We start from the raw sequence: 16,749 nt of genomic DNA, 5'->3' as shown, positions 1-16,749 counted from the left end.
CGTGTTACTCTTCCTTTCACTGGAACACCTAGAGGCAATTGTGGGGTTATTAATTGGCCTAATGTCAGTACTGTTGTGTTTAGGGAATAGGGAGGACTGAGGTGAGGGGAGAAAGGGGGGTGGCCAGTGGGCGGAGTGGGCGGAACACACACATTTATTGATTGAGTTTACCATCTTATATGAGCACAGTTTGTGGTGTCCCAAACCAATTATAGTAATAACATCAAAGATCACTGATCACAGATCACCATAACAGATGTACTAATAATTAAAAAGTTTGAAACATTCTGAGAATTACCAAAATGTTACACAGAGACACAAAGTAAGCACACGATGTTGAAAAATGGCACCGATAGACTTGTTTGGTGCGGTTGCCACAAATCTTCAGTCTGTAAAAAACGCAATGTCCGTAAAACGCAATAAAGCAGAGAGCAATAAAATGAGGTTTGCCCATCATTCACCTTATTTGATTTATCCTATGATACAAGCAGACAGGTTTGATTATAGAAGCAGTTCAGAAAGTTTGTGTAATTTGTTCAAGATTCTGACTGCTGATACATGGGAGAGCCAAGACCAGAATTCAATTCTCTAACTCCCAAGTGCAGTACTGTGTTGCTATGGAGTCTGAAACCCTATAAGGTTCACACTTTTCTCAGCCCAGTCAGGCCCTCCCCTGGAATGCCTGTCTGGGGTCTTCCAGCCTCACCTAGGGATCCTGTGGAATGGTCAGTGGAGTACAGGGAAAGGAGTCTAATGTTGCGTTATTATCCTGGCTCTGCAGTCCCAAATTGCTCAGGAAACTTGTTATGGGTTTTAGTTCTGTCATCTGCAAAATGAAGCAGGTATTATGCACCCACTCCATCCTACAGGGGGCATTGAAGGCTCCGGGTCAGAGTGTGCAAATCCTTTGAGGAGGTCCCTGTGCTGTTCCTGTAGGTGAGAGAGGCTTCTCATTTTCTGTTATTTTAACTCATCTGCCCTTAACAGTGGATGCTCCCCTCAGCCCCAAGCCAGAGGGAGGGGGCTGTGCCAGTCTGTGGGATCTGGGCTGCTGCTCACTTGGGAGCCCTTTTGGGCAGCCTGTTTTCATTGACTGTCCCAGGCAGGCTGCCTAGGGGCCTGTTTTGCTGGAAGAATGAGCAGTAGGGGGAAGAGCAGCTCCACAGGTGAGCAACAGAGACAGCCAGCTCAGAGCCTTTAAAATGAAAGTGTTCTCGTGAGAGTGTGCAAAGATCTGATTTGTGATAGATCAAAGTCAGGAAATGCATCACTCCTCCAGAATCAAAGGCTCCTTGCTCTCAGGAACAGACAGCAAAGATTCTTTTTGCAAGAAGAGCTAAGCATAACAATAGAGAGTGGCTGCCACCCTCCCCCAGGCCAGGATAGGGGCCTGGCTGTGTTTACAAACATCTGCACCTGGGCTGCACCTGTCAGGCAAGGACTGACCTGGAAGCTGCGAAGTGCACCTGCTCTTCTGATTTCCTGTTGTTCATCGGTGGTGGGGATGTGTTCCACTGAACCTTGAATATCCCTCCTTTCTCCATTTGGGGATTGGCTGAGGATGTGGCAGGGCTGGTCAGCCTCCAGTTCCAACACTTCTACTCATTTCCTCTGTGACCTTGGGCAAATCCCTAGCTCAATTAGGTTTCCTCAACAGTCTTGTGGAATAAGATGTGCAGAGCTCAGGTTAGAGATACTGCAGTGGACGTTAGCAGCTGGAAGTGATGATGGTTTCACTCCACAACTTGAAGACACATCCCTGACAGGTGTGATTGCAGAGCATGAAATAAGTGTTCCCGGATCAAGGTCAGGAACTCCTACAAGCACTATCTACAGAAATTCTGAGGCCAGAGTGCCTATCCCAAGACCAGATATAGAGCCTCAAAGAGAGAGAAGTAATTTTTAGTACTAAGCGAAATTATCTGCCTGTATTATGTGGTTTCAGAATGTCCTGGAAAACCTTCTCCTTCTTAAGCCTATAGCTCCATTAGAATAGCCCTCTACCATTTAGTGTGAATTGGGTTTGTTTTTTTCCTTTCTTCAATCTCATCCCTTTCTTTTAAAAGTACTTATTCTTTCTTTTTCATAATTTCAATTTGTCTTTTTGATTCAGGGGGTACATGTATAGGTTTGTTACATTGGTATATTGCATGATGCTGAGGTTTGGGATACGAGTGATCCCATCTCTTAAATAGGGAGCATAGTACCCAGTAGTTTTTCAACCCTTGACCCTTTCTCTCCCTACCCCTTCTGGCAGCCCCCAGTGTCTATTGTGCCATCTTTTTTTTTTTTTTTTTTTTTTCTGAGACAGAGTCTCGCTATGTTGCCCAGGTTGGAGTGCAGTGGCATGATCTCAGCTCACTGCAACCTTGGCTTCCTAGGGTCAAGTGATTCTCTTACCTCAGTCTCCTGAGTAGCTGGGACTACAGGTACATGCCACCACGCCTGGCTACTTTTTGTATTTTTAGTGGAGACAGGGTTTTGCTATGTTGGCCAGACTGGTCTTGAACTCCTGATCTCAGGTGGTCCACCCACCTCAGCCTCCCAAAATCCTGGGATTACAGACATGAGCCACTGCACCTGGCTTGTACCATCTTTGTGTTTATGAGTACCCAATGTTTAGCTCCCACTTTTAAGTGAGAATATATAGTGTTTGGTGTTCTGTTCCTATATTAGTTTGCTTAGGATTATGGCCTTAGGATAATGATTCCATCCATGTGGATGCAAAGGACATGATTTTATTCTTTTTATGGCTATGTAGTATTCCATTGTGTATATATACACCACATTTTCTTATCCAATCTACCACTGATGAATGGCATCTAGGTTGATTCCATGATTTCGCCATTGTAAATAGTGCTGTGATGAACATACAAACGCATGTGTCTTTTTGGTAGAACAGTTTATTTTCTTTTGGATGTAAACCCAGTAATGGGATTGCTGGGTTGAATGGTAGTTATATTTTACTTCTCCAGACTGTTTTCCCCAGGGGCTGAACTAATTTACATTCCCACCAACAGTGCATAGGCATTCCCTTTTTCTCTGAAGGCTTGCCAGCATCTGCTTTATTTTTTTCTTTTACTTTATTAATAATAGCCATTCAGACTGGTGTAAGATGGTGTCTCATTGTTGTTCTGATTTTCATTTCTCTGATGATTTGTGATGTGAGGCATCTTTTCATGTTTGTTAGCCACTTGTATGTCTTCTTTTGAGAAGTGTCTGTTCATATCCTTTGCCCATTTTTTAATGGGGTTTCCTGTTTTTTGCTTGCTGAATTGTTTAAGTTCCTTATAGATTCTGGGTATTAGACCTTTGTTGGATGCATCGTTTGAAAATATTTTCTCCCATTCTGCAGGTTGTCTGTCTACTCTGTTGATAGTTACTTTCTTTGGCTGAGCAGAAGCTCTTAAAATCTTTAAGCTCTTTAGGTTCCACTTGTCAATGTTTGGTTTTGTTGCAATTGCTTTTGAGAACTTAGTCATAAATTCTTTCCAAAGGCAAGAATTCTTTCCAAAGGTGCAAAGACTTTCTCTTAGCACCTGTCACATGCTGCTCTAATTGTTGGTTATCATTCTGTCTCCTAGCTAGTAGAGCCCTTGGAGTCCTTGGGAGGCTACTAGTCATTCATCTTTGTGTCCAGAGTGGTGTTTCCTAAGTTTTCTTCTAGGATTCTTATAGTTTGAAGTCTTACATTTAAACCTTTGATCCAATTTGAGTTAATTTTGGCATGTATATCACAAAAGGTAGGGGTCCAGTGCTATTCTTTCGCATATGGCTAGCCAGCTATCCCAGCCCCATTGCTTATTTTTGTTGGTCTTACCCCTTTCTAAGGTATCCTGCATACTGCTTTTAGAGTGGTCTTTCTAAATTATATGTCTAGGCTGGGCACGGTGGCTCACACCTGTAATCCCAGCACTTTGGGAGGCCAAGGCAGGCAGATCACCTGAGGTCAGGAGTTAGACACCAGTCTGACCAACATGGTGAAACTCTGTCTCTACTAAAAATACAAAAATTAGGTGAGCTACTTGGGAGGCTGAGGCAGGAGAATCACTTGAACCCAGGAGGCGGAGGTGGTAGTGAGCCAAGATGGCACCACTGCGCTCCAGCCTGGGAAACAGAGCAAGACTCTGTCTAAAAGAATTTTTTTTTTTTTTAAACAAAATACATAAATTCATGTTAAGAATCAGAACAACAACAAAAAACCAAAACCATGTAACCTGTATTTTTCTGAAACAACTTTCAGACCTTTTGTTTGAAATACAGGAGATCATGGGTAGTTAATGTATTGCAATCTTTTAATAACTTTTTATTTTTATTTTTTTATTTTTTATTTATTAAATTTATTTTCCCAATTTGCATGCCATTGTTGTCATGTATATTCTTTTTTCCTTTTAAACCCTATAAAACAAGTTATTGTTATTTTTGGTTTGATTTATTTGGTTTTTTAATTATTATTTTGACAGTAAATATTTGTTCAAACGCACCTATATTTTTTGAGGCAGAGTCTCACTCTGTCACCCAGGCTGGAGTGCAGTGGTGCAGTGTTGGTTCACTGCAACCTCTGCCTCAGGGGTTCAAGCAGTAAAGAATTTTTTTTTTTTAAAGTATACATCTAATATCATATTCTTCTCTAAGGCCTTTCACTGATTTCCTTTACCTTTCAGATAAAGTTCTAACTCAGCTAAACCTATTACATCCTTTGTGATCTGACTTCTACCTTCCCCTCTAGCTTGCTTTCCACTTCCCTTCCTCTGGAATTCTTACTCCAGCTATATTGAAACACATGCAGTTCCTTGAGAAGAACATGCATGTCTGGGTTTCCATACCTTTGCACGTGTTGTTCTCTCTTGCTGTAACAAATTTCTTCTTGCTAATGTCAAAAATCACCTTTGGTATCTCTCTTTACTCTCTCAGCTGGCAAGCTCTGTGTCCCCAAAGTACCAAGGCCCCTTCTCTTCACACCTGTCACATGCTACTCTAACTGTGGCTTATCATTCTGTCTCCCAGCTAGTAGAGCCCCTGGGGTCCTTTAAAGACTCCTAGTCATGCATCTTTGTGTCCCAGTGCTTAGGAGAGTATCTGTCATATAGGAGGTGCTCTACAAATGTCTCACAGCAAGCTTTGTCTGAGGAATGGAGAAAAAAGAAAAACTGCATACGTGGGAGGAGAAATCCTCATGTCAGACGGGAGGAGAGAATGCCTTCTGAGAATGTTTTGCTTTATAGTAGAGTTGGGAGTTGAACTCTAATTCAGCAATGGACAGATGACTATATAATCCCCGGCCCCATTGGCTTCAAGTACCCTCAGTCAGCTGTTCACACTGCACCAAGTTACCTCTTCATTGCCCAGCCTTCCATTTCACTTTGCACTTTTGAATGAGGGCAACAAATATGACCATGTGGAGCTACGTTTAAAAGTGGAACTAAAAATGGGGGCATGCCCCTTCTTCTCCAACCAGATTTCTTTTCTGTATACCCCATCCTACCTCCTTGTATACCTGCTCACCTCTCTGTGATCAAGTTTTAAAATGCATCAATAAAATGTCCCCCAACCTAAGTTGATTCTTCTGCTAATACACAGTGGCAGCTTTTAAATACAAGAGGCTCCAATTGTCACTTTCAATCATAGGCTCTGCTGAGGGAGACTTAGAAGGACTTAATCATCTTAAGAAAACAAACAGAGGCCCTCTGCTGAGGAGCAGCATGCCGACAGATAGATAGATAGGAGAGAGGACAGAAATTGGCATGTCCAGGATCCTTCCTGTGATCCATACGATGCAGTTCCAGCACTTACAGACCAGGTCCCAGAGAATGAAACTGACAACTCGACATGCCCCTTATCCTTTCCAATTAGCATCTAGTTCATGTTCTTTCTTTCTTGCTTTCTCTATCCATAAGAGCATCTGGCCCTTTTAAAGGAACAAGGTCTCTTGTTCCCCAACCAACTCTCACTCCTCACCTGAACTGGTCCCAGACCATCAAAACTTAGAATGTGACAGCTAAAAAGATGTAGTCCACAAGAGGTCTAGTTTAGTATCCTTATTTTACAAGTGTGGAAGAGAGTTCAGCTTGGGAGATCCATTTATAAATGGTCAGATAGGCTAGAGTTGAACCCAGATCTGCCAATTACCAGCCCAGTTCTCTTCAGCTTCTCAACTGGCTACATATTAGCATCATCTGGGGATCTTAAGAAGAAGAATAAAAGTAAAATTAAAAAACTTGTGCCCAGACCCCAGGCATCAGTAGATTTTAGGAACTCCCCATGTGGCATTAATGTAAAGCCAGAGTTCAGAATAACTGAATGCACCCAATTTCTTTCCAGACTCTGTTCAGATTCACTGGGCATTTTATGTGGGGGAAGATGTAATTAGGGAGAAGAAAGCTGGGTTGTTGTATATTGAGAAGCAGAAATGAACTCTGTAAGATCTTTTGGCCAGGCTGGGTGTGGTGGCTCATACCTGTAATCCCAGCACTTTGGGAGGCTGAGGTGGGTGGATCACGAGATCAGGAGTTCGAGACCAGCCTGGCCAAGATGGTGAAACCTTGTCTCTACTAAAAATACAAAAAATAGCTGGGCATGTTGGTGGGCACCTGTAATCCCAGCTACTCGGGAGGCTGAGGCAGGAGAATCGCTTGAACCCGGGAGGCAGAGGTTGCAGTGAGCCAAGATCATGCCACTGCACTCCAGCCAGGGCAACACAGCAAGACTCCGTCTCAAAAAAAAAAAAAAAAAAAAAAAAAAGATATTTTGGCCAGACCAGAGATCCCTAACGAGGGATGTTTAATTCCCTCTGAAGGAGTTTCTTTTTCGTTTAAACCAGCACAGGGCTATCAACCATTTTTTGCTGGGCATGGAACTTGGTATTAGGCATTATTAATTTGGTGTTATTAATTGTGAAGACACAGACAAAAGGACACTGGCCCTTGATTTCTGAAACAATAGATCGCACAGGAAACCCTTGCAAAATAACTTAAAATCTTTACAAGGAAACGTATTCAGAAGCTTGCAGACACACTAGCCCCTACATCAAGAATGCAGCTGGTCCAAGGGCCATGAATTATTGGCTTCTGAAGCCCAAGGTGTCATTCAGGGTCCTGCTCACTGTAGGCACTCCATAAATGCTTGATGTCTGGGCTGAAACTCTGAGCCTGAAGCTGAGGAAGGAACTGGCAATAAAAATGATCTAATAGAACAGTTAGGAACTGTTGTGAATTAGCCCATCTCTAAGGTCAGAGGCTCCCCAGAGGGCAGCTAGGCATGTGCCCCAGAGTAAACTTCCCACACCTGGCTGATCATAAGCCTTAGCTGGGGGTTTTCAAAATACCATGTAGATTCTTGGCGTGGCCCAGACATACTGAGCCAGGGTTCCCAAGGGTGCTACCTGGAAATCTGCATTATTTTATAAGTGTTTTGGGCAATTCTGATCATCAGTCAGGTTTGATAATTTCTGCTTGAGGAAACTTTAAGCCTCAACTTGAGTCACTACACAGTGAAGTGACTTAATTTTTACTTGGGAGTCACACTGACTAAACTAATGAATTTCTGTCACGATGTGAAAACTTGCTGGCTGTTCCTCCTCAGCAAGTTACCCTACCTCTCTGAGCCCATTTTGTCATTTGTAAATCTGCAAAGGGTGGCTCTAATGTGGGTAAAACACTAGCACAATTCCTGGCAGAAAGTAAGCACTCAGTAATTGAAAGCTATTGCTATTTGAGCATTCCTTCCATGTTGGAGAATGGATCTCAGTGGCCTGAGGTCTAGGGAGTTGGAAGGTGGGTCCTTCCCTCTCTGGCCCTGGTCAGTTCAAGACAGATAACTGAATACCAGGGGAAGGAAGTGAGAACTTTCGTTTTATAAAGTGTCTTTCAGTGTAAAACAAGCCAGGTAAAGTGCTGCAATCTTTGCCCTCTTAGCACTCGTTGGTAATGTGATCTGGCAAGACCTTGAACTTCTGGGTTTCAACATCCTTTTGCAAAATGGGGATAATAATGCCCTATGTCCTTCCATACTCACAGAATCCAGGAAGATTAAAAACACACCAAACCACAGTTCTACCTTGTTTAAACAGATAGTTATTGAATGCTTGTGACAGTCAGGCCGCGTGCTAAGTGGTGTATGTGCATTATTTCATGCATGCCATAGCATTATCAGTAGGTTCCAAGTTGTACCCATTTTATAGTTAGGAAAGCAAGGCTTAGAGAAGACAAGTAACTCAAAGTTACTGATAGGAAGTGAAGCTGGCACTCAAACCCAGGCCATTCAGACTAGACAGATCGCCATAACCACTATAGTCCTCATGTCATCACAGCCCACCAGAGTTCCAGACCCCATCATGTTCCTTCTCAAATTAAATCCACTCATTGGCCAGGAATGCTAAATATCATTTCTTCCATGTCCAATTCAGGCTTGAATCCAAGGCCTTAGCTTTTCTACTATCCTACTGCTTTCTCCCATGGCAAGACTTAAAACCTAAAAGCAGCATGTTAAAGAGAGCTTGCTACATACGACTGTACTTTAAGGAATTCTCATCAAATCAACTTTATGAATTTAGCTTTGTACATTCATTAAAAAATAACACAGCCAGCTGTTTTAATCTGCTAGAGTGCTTAGTTGTAGATGTGCCTCTATTTAGGAAAACTTGGCATGTAAGACTCCATAGTGACAAAACAGATATACTTAAGGGTGAATAATTACACATTATGGAAGGATTTTCTTTAATTTTTTTAAGTGTTCTCGAAATTTGTTTCTCTTTCATTAAATATTTGTTGAAGAGACTGGAGTGGAAACAGGGAGGCAGAAAAATTTCACATGTTAAAGAAAGAATGATCCAGAATGTCTCTAAATAATAATGAGAGTCGCTGGAAACAGGGGATCATGTTTACCCAAAAAAATCGTGTTATCTACAACTTTTCAGGAACACGACTATTGCACAAAGAGAAGTACCCCTGAAGCTTCTTGATGTTGAATCGGAGGTTACAACATAGACTCAAAGGGCTGGATTTGTGCCTGTTAAGTGAAAAACAGCATGAGATGTGAATCAGTCGATATCCCTCTAGTGCTGAAAGCTGCCTTCTGAGTCCCAGCCCGGCTCTCCTGGTCCAGAGATCTGTTTCACGGGAACCTGAAAACCTGCCAAATCCATCACCCATGATAAGCAGGTGAGCTGAGGGGCCCCTGATTTATGTCAAACCATCCTAGGGGCAGAACTGCCTTGCAAAAGGACTGTCAGAACTGATCAATGAATAAATGAAGTCACTGACCAGAGGACAGCTCACTCTCTTCATTTTTAAGGATTTTGCAATGAGAAAATCACTAAGATCCATGTTAGGACATGATAACATTAGCCTAAAGCCCCTCTTTTATACTCTCCTTGGGGCTCGGGGGGGGGAAGGAGGGAAGGATGTAAGGCAACAGATTTTGGGCTGAATTTATCTTCCAAGGTGAGTATATGGGGTGTATACTGAGTAGGGCAGGTTTGAGATGCTGCTCAGGGACTTTTTGAAGTTGTGAGGCCCTGATCTGCATGGGAAAAAACCAGACATGTTGCACAGACACTCATTTGTCAACTTCCTCTGTGACTGGGCTCAAAATGGCTGTGTAAATAACTCAGCCAGGGAGGGTGGCAGAGCAAAGCACTGGCAGTTATTGTGCTATGAAATATGCATTAATTGCATTAAACATTCAGTCTGAAACTCAGCGGTGAGGCCCTTTTTGTCAGTTTTTATAGTGCACAGACAGACAGACCAGGATGCGGATGGCAATGGCCTTCTGTGTAGACTCTGACGCTGTAACACCCTGAGCTGCTCCTCTGATGTTCCAGGCGTGGCCTGTGGCTTCCTGCTCAGCAGCATGGTGCTAATGAGGCCAGGGTCACTAGCTCTCACTCCCTAGGGACCCCCACCTCTACTGTGTTCCCCAGATACCACCAACCGTGTCTTGAATCTCAGCCAGTTATCACTCGCACATGTCGCTGGTCACAGTAGGGCTGGGTGTGAAGATGGAGGGCTCAGTAGAGTCTGTCCCCATCGGTAGAAAACAGCCTTTCCTCTAACAAGGCAGTTCTCACTTGGATTTGATTATTGCATTTGAAAACCCAAGGTGTGCTTTATAAGGGGAAGAAACCATGTCAAGGGATAAGAGCCTTTGAAGGGAGATGATGGAGACAGAGAGAGAGACAGGAGGGAGAGAGAGAGAGGGTGTTAAATATATAGATGTGCTGGGCCCAGCACAGTGCCTTATGCCTGTAATCCTAGCACTTTGGAGGCTGAGGCAGGAGGATCACTTGAGCCTTTGAGTTCAAGACCAGCCTGGGAAATGTAGTGAGACCTCGTCTCTACAAAAAATTTTAAAAATTAGTTGGGCATCATGGTACATGCCTGTAGTCCCAGCTACTTGAGAAGCTGAGGCAAGAGTATTGCTTGAATATGGGAGTTTGAGTTTACAGTGAGCTTTGATTGCACCACTGCACTCCAGCCTGGGTGACAGAGTGAGACTATCTCAAAAAAAAAAAAAAAATTAAAAATTAGAATACATGTGTATATGTGCTAGAAGAGTTGAGCATTAAGATTTGGAGTGCCTTTGATCTTTCTGTTTCCACCAAATTCAACACAAGAGTCTCACTCTGATATTCAAGGTCCTCTTCAATGAGTCCCAGCCCAACTTTCCTAGGTTTGCTGTCCATGGTTTCCTTGCTCTAAGCCATACTGTGGCCAAACTGCATGACATGTTTCCTGAATTTGCTTTTCTATCTTCCTGCCTTTGATTACACTGTTCTTGCCATAGAGGGACCAGTCATCCTGGTTTGCTGAGGACAGTACTGGCTTTAGCACAGAAAGTGGAACACCTCAGGAAACACTTCACTGCTAAGCTCTCCAGGTCAGTTGGTCACCTCACTGTTCCCTCTGCTTGCAGTGGATGGCCTCTCTTTCTGCCTCTGTGCCTGTGTAAATCCTTCAAAGTCCATTCTTCTCCATCACTCATTTTATAATTTTTTTCACATTGATTTATCTGCATCCACAAACTTCTAATAAACATCTTTTGTTTATGCTTCTCTCTCTACCCCAGCATTCATTCAACCAATATTCATGGAGAATGCATAGGTGTCATGTCTTCTGCCAGGCACCGTGCCTGCAGGGAACTCACAGTCTATGGAGGGAAATGATAATTCAGTACTTATAACAGAGTGGAATAGATCATTAAAAGGGTTATCCACAAATTAAGAGGAAAGTGAAAACTGTCAAAGATAGATCAGAGATTTAGGGCTAGAAAAATTGCTGAAAAGTGATGTAAAGTTCTAAAAATTCTGAAAATTCCTTGTAGATCTGAGGTCTTCATTGTTAACATCTCCTCACTAGCATTATCAATACAGTAACTGGAAATTCTTTTGAGTTCACTAATAATTCTATTTGTGAAGAAAAAAACCCATGCTTTTTCTTAGTGCAACAACAATATATAGTAGTTTTGGAAAATTTAGGATATTATATATGTTTATGGGTGTTTTTGGGTGCATGTACTATAGCGTCACCCAGGGATAACCACTGTTCACATTTTGGTATATAATCTTCCAGATTTTATGTGGAAATGAAGACATAGATTTTAAACAAAATGAGATTTTACTAGACATACTATTTTATAACCCAATATTAACAACAGATATCTCCACACACTTGTGTGTGTGAATACAAACATTTGCCACACCATTTAAAATAACTGCATATACTTTATCACATGGGTGTTTTTCATTTATTTAACCATTATTGAACAATTAGATCATGTCTCATTTTTTACAATTACAAATAAGACTGCAATAAACATCCTTAAAAATACATAAGGTATTTGAAAGTCCTTTGTAAACTGTAAAGTGCTCCAAGCAAGTAAGTTCATCATGCTAATTTCTCTCTGGAATCTCATCTGAGTCTGCCTGGGGACTGTTGGGGTCAGGAGTCTCTCTAGTTTGTTTTTGAGCTAGGCTAGGAACTGAATCTCCTCAGTTGCTTCCTGTCATGATTTCCTGAATGGGCATGCCTCTCCATCTTCCTGAGAAAATGTCCTTGTCAAAATGTATTTGTCTTAAGGATGGACAAACTGCGTTTGTCCTAAGGAAGTTAGAGAGAGGGGGAACACACCTATCAACCCTCTGTTATGAGAAATCCCTATCTTGAGGTCCCCAGGCTAGTACTCTTCTCACAAAAGACAGCCTGGAAAAGTACATTCCTCCCCACCGCCTGCCCAGCACCCTCAGCAGGTCCTCATGGACCGAGAAAACTGCAGGTATAATAAGCCCAGCAATTTAGCTCGGCTTGGAAGGGCCCAACAAACTGGTTAGTAAACAAAAGTGATTTTCCTTAATCAGGGCTGGTCACACATGAGAGCCCTAACTGTCCGAGTTCCACCTGCTACTTCCTAATCCTCCTCATCCCCCTTGCCCCACCCTCTAGGGACCTTGGCCTGGCCCTTCCCAACTCCCCGTTCCCCACCTGTTGCTGTGATTTCTTTGGCGGTGGGCAGGGGAAAGAGCCTCCCTGAAACCAAATATTGGCCAGGGGCAGAGCCAGCCTTCCTCCCTCCTCACCCTGGGAAAGCTGGCTCCGTGCTGGGAAGCCCTCACTAACTGGAATTACCTGGGGCACCTTTCCAGGCACCACTTTATAGCCATAACAAAGAGCCCTCTTCCCAGCACCATCTAAAGGAAGAAGACCCTGATTTACTGAGGCCAGCTCAGTTTCAGCCTTGAAGCATGTAGGGTTGCTGCATATTAGATTTTGCATGCATTGCCCTGGCTTTTCCTTCCAAGCAGTCCAGTCTGCTTACTATTCCCTGTACACACCCTACTTATTCCTGTTTCATGTCTCTGCTGATGCTAGTCCCTTGCCTCAAATACACTCTGATATTTATAAATCTTTTTCACTTAGCATTTCAAAAGGCCTTTCTGTCTATGATCTCATCCATTTGGATCATATCATGATCCTCACAGCAACCCGGGGAGCTTTTGTTATTACTATTATTTAAATTATTATTCCCTGTTACATTTGAGGAACTGAGGCCCAGAAAGGCTCAATGACTTGTTCAAAGTCACATCAGTAGTTACAGAAAGAGCAGGAATTAGACCAAGGACTCTGTGTCTTCAGTCCTGGTGTTTCTTCACCACCACTCGCTGTGTCCCCATTACCCCTATAACACCCTGCTAGGTGCCTGCGCCCATCTCAACCCCTGTAGTTGTTTTTGCCTGCACCTGTCCAGCATGTTCATCCCTGTTAGGTTACACTACTCCAATTTTCCCTTGAGGAACCATCCCCATGCCCTCAGGTCATGTGATTTTGGTGGACTGACCTCATCGCTTGGCTTTGTGAGTGAACACATAATCAGAGCTAGCCAATCAGAGCAGTCCAGGGCCCCCTGGCCATACTGATTGGCTCAGAGAAGAACACGTGACCAGCCAGCACAACAAGGTGCAATTGCAGGTCCTTTTGCTGGAGTTGTCTGGAAAGAGACTCTTTCTGTTGCAATTTCTAAACCTGCAGAATGTAGGCATGACGTTTCTGGGCCACCACATGGAGATGCCTTTCTGAGAATGAAGCTGACGAAGAGTAAAGCAAAGAGGATGCAAGAGAGCTGAATCCTGAAGATGTTGCTCAATTCATTGGATTCTGCATTGCCTGAAGCCAATTTGAGCCAGTTCTCGAATGCCGGTTTGAGTTGCATTTCTGTCACTTGCATCAAAAAACAGAGCCTTAACTAATTCACCCCACTCCCTCCTTTTGGAAATTCTCCTTTTATTTCTTGCTTCTACATCTTCTCCTTGTATGGTCTGCCTACCTGTTGCCCTGGATGAAAATGCTGTCAACATTACATGCTTGAATCTTCTTCCTGCTTTGTTATAACCAGTTTGAGGACAGGAACTGTGCTAATTCTCTTCTTCTCTTTTATTTGTGCAGTGGAAGGAGCACAGACTTTGAAATCAGAACACCTATAAGTCCTGCCTCTATCACCAGATGAATGGTCTTGAATGGATAACTTTAATTTCTTCTTAAAAATCATTTTTAAAAATCTGTAAGATAAGACTTTAGACTGGGCATGGTGGCTCATGCCTGTAATCCCAGCACTTTGGGAGGCTGAGGCGAGAGGATCACTTGAGGTCAGGAGTTTAAGACCAGCCTAGCCAACATGGTGAAAACCCTTCTCTACTAAAAATACAATATTAGCCAGGCTTGCTGGCATGAGCCTGTAATCCCAGCTACTCAGGAGGCTGAGGCAGGAGAGTCACTTAAACCTGGGAAGCAGAGGTTGCAGTGAGCTGAGATTGTGCCACTACACTGCAGCCTGGCTGACAAAGTGAGACTCTGTTTCAAAAAAAAAAAGATAAGACTTTAAGCAAAAAAACCTACATCGCACATTTATTATGACTATCAAATAAGGTAGCATATATGAAAGTCCTTTTCAAAGTGTTAAAATGCTAGTTATTCCAATGTAAGGGATTACTTAAAACAGTGTCTGGCATAAAATAAGCACCCTAAAAGTGTCTGTTAAATTGAAAAATAAATAAAAATAATTTTTAAATTCAGCTTTTGTTTGTTGCCATATATTGCTTAAATCTTGTGCTTTAAGAGCAGGTTGATGGCAAATTGGGAAAAAGCATTTAGATGCCTCAGTGATTTTTTTTTTTTTTTTTTTTTGCAAATTTGTGCCTAGAGTTCCTCATTAGCTCTTCCATTTTCAATGAGACCACACAGAATGGTGGCTTGAGCACCATCTTATAGGAGCTGGTTTTGGAGAGGAGTTAGACTAGGGAGTGTCTACCATCTTAGGCCATAATTGCTCACTCCAGCCTCCTAGTTTCAACCATTTACCAGCCCTCCACAACAATAAAAAAGTACAAACAGAGAAATAAGATCAGCTTGGGACGTTGCCCTCTGGAAGACATCCATGCATTTCTATAGCCTTTTTGTAGGCCTTCTTTGGCAGTCACAAAAGCTTTTACATGCACATTTGGAGAATGCCTGGTGGCCTTAGCTCCTTGTTGGTTCCAGCTGAGAAAGAACTCCTGAGTTGGAAACTGAGGTCAGTGTAGTTCAAAGGCAAGCTCCTGGTAGCCTTGCCCTCTTTAGATTCCTGGCCACTCACCCATCGACCCAGGTGAACTTCACTCAGAGAATTTGAAAATGCCCTAAGGAAATAGTTGTTGCTAAATCATTCTGTGTAGAGAATCAGGAGAAGTGAATGTCTAAACTTGCCATCATGGTTCATGAACTTCCTTATTTTTTTAAAATGCTACTAATTTTTGAGCACTTATCTGTGCTAGACCTCATAAATGAGCATATAACATGTTTTTATCTGTTTAATTCTCAACTTATCTCCCTAAGGGAGGTTCCTTCTTTTTGTTACCTGAAAGGGGTCCTGATCCGGACCCTGAGAGAGGGTTCTTGGATTGCATGCAAGAAAGAATTCGGGGCAAGTCCATAAAGTGAAAGCAGGTTTATTAAGAAAGTAAAGGAATACAAGAATGCCTACTCCATAGCTCCCTTGGGGCTGCTGGTTGGCTATTTTTATGGTTATTTCTTGATTATATGCTAAACAAAAGGCAGATTCTTCATGAGTTTTCTGGGAAAGGGGCAGGGATTTTCTGGAACCGAGAGTTCCTCTTCCTTTTAGACCATATAGGGTAACTTCCAGATGTTGCCATGGCATTTGTAAATGGTCGTGGTGCTGTTGGGGGTGTCTTTTAGCATGCTAATGTATTATCATTAGTATATAATGAGCAGTGAGGATAACAGAGGTTACTTTCATCACCATCTTGGTTTTGGCAGGTTTGGGCCTGCTTCTTTACCGCATCCTGTTTTATCAACGAAGTCTTTGTGACCTGTATCTTGTGCCAACCTCCTATTTTATCCTGTGACCAAGAATGTCTATTCTCATGGGAATACATCCCAGCAGGTCTCAGCCTCATTTCACCCAGACCCTATTTGAGATGGTGTCGCTCTGGTTTGAATGCCTCTGACAATTTCCCTGTTATAGAGAGGCTTAAATAACTCACAGAAGGTCTCATTGCTAGTGAATGGAAAAATTGGGTTTTAAACCTCAGGGTTTTTGTATTCTAGTGTCTAAGCTCCTCCCATCTAGTATACCTGTTTATTATAAGTTTCCATGATGTCCACACCCACTTTTTAACAGCTTAAACACCCCGCTTTTACCAGCATTTTTTTGAATTATGTCTAATATCACATACATTTACATTTATATTATACAGTATCATAATTTATCAAGGTTAGGGATTGAATTCTATTTTCCTCTGCATTTCTAGCAGTGAGAACTGTAGAGGGAAATGCCACACAATGGTAGATGGGTGGATGGTTGGAGGAATGAGAAATATACAAGAGGGTCTCTAGTCTCAAGGACTTTACAATCTAGCAGGAGAGACAAAGCATAAGTATATGGAAAACTAAAAATTTTAATAAGAAAGTCCCTAATACAACCATGACTATTTATCAATCATCATGGGGACTGATAAACTTATTGTTATCCTCTAAGGGTAGAGAGAGAGATGCTTTTGGGCTGGTTCACACCAGCGTATGTGCTTAGTGGTCGCTCTTTGAATTTTTAGTTCTGATTTCCTACTTCATTCTTTCTCGGTGATGAGGAACACAGTGGCCTCAGTTCTACCCAGAGTCCGCACCCCACACCCTTAGCGGGGAAGATGCTGAGTAAGCGTCGGTTTATGAAGATTGATGACCACTCTCAGATTACTCTCAGTTG

Source organism: Pongo abelii, chromosome 1, assembly GCF_028885655.2.
Source record: "Pongo abelii isolate AG06213 chromosome 1, NHGRI_mPonAbe1-v2.0_pri, whole genome shotgun sequence".
In the NCBI taxonomy this organism is placed as follows: Eukaryota; Metazoa; Chordata; class Mammalia; order Primates; family Hominidae; genus Pongo; species Pongo abelii.
Note: the sequence above shows the minus strand (reverse complement) of the source record.